This window comes from Malurus melanocephalus, unplaced genomic scaffold (genome assembly GCF_030028575.1).
Source record: "Malurus melanocephalus ecotype Western Australia unplaced genomic scaffold, MMel_1.1 scaffold_1969, whole genome shotgun sequence".
In the NCBI taxonomy this organism is placed as follows: Eukaryota; Metazoa; Chordata; class Aves; order Passeriformes; family Maluridae; genus Malurus; species Malurus melanocephalus.
Window position 1 is genome coordinate 3,000 of NW_026625201.1, and position 871 is coordinate 3,870.

At 52.8% G+C, this 871-nt stretch overlaps 1 long non-coding RNA gene across 1 annotated transcript in view; it reads right to left on the bottom strand.

The window, feature by feature from the left end:
- Positions 1-421: 421 nt before the first annotated feature.
- The window catches only part of LOC130587483 (uncharacterized), a 13,181-nt gene continuing 12,731 nt past the window's right edge, over positions 422-871 (bottom strand). The window contains exon 2 of the long non-coding RNA XR_008966800.1: positions 422-869. This is a non-coding gene — a long non-coding RNA (uncharacterized LOC130587483). The remainder of the gene's footprint in view (positions 870-871) is intronic.

Sequence of the window (871 nt, forward strand, 5' to 3'; positions counted from 1 at the left end):
TCCCAGGCAGAGCATTTGCCCATACCAAAAGGGATTCTGGGATTCTGGCATTCAGCTTTTGTGGGTAATGGACTCTCTAACCACAAAGGAGTGGGAATTTCGTGGCATGAAAAGGATGCACTAGAAAAACATGGAAGCACTCCATATAAACTTTCCCTCCACAGTGATTAAAGTTGGCCATGGATGCCATTAGCAGTAAAATCCCTTTGGCAGCTAGAAAATCATCGTCCTGCCAGTTCTGCAAGGTTTAGAAAGGAGAGTCATCCAATGTCTGACTGAGCACACTTGATGAAAARCCTGTGGTCCCAACTGCTTTAGAATCATCCTAAACACCTCCTCCCAGAACAAAGATTGAGCAACATCTCCCTCCCTGGTCATCCTGAGAGAGCATCCACAGGGGAAATGACACAGAGACAAGGGCTCAAATGCAGTAGAACTTTAATGAGTCAAGAGAGGGAAATTAGGTCATTTCAAGCAATGGTCATGGTGCAGTGAGGACCAGGGGCAGATAAGAGATTGTGCCCCATTGCTGTGGCTGAGAACACTCCAGATGTTCATCTCCCTGGACCAGAGAGGGAGCAGGCCCAGCAGTTCCTCCACAGGATGGCCGTGTGGGGATCACTGCCCAGGGGAGCACAGGGGAACAGGGACACAGGGGGAAAAGGAAAGAGGAGAAGAGGGAAGAGGGGAGGGATGGGCCGTGCTTCCCGAGAGCCCAGGCTGGCCCTGTCCTTCTGCCAGGGCTGCTGGGGGTGCTCAGCCCCTCGGGAAGAAACAAGCCAATGCTGTGTCCCCAGAGTGGCTCCATCCTGGGTGTCCCTGGGTCCCTTCCCCAGGGCCATCACCAGCAGCTTTAGCAGGGGAAGGACCT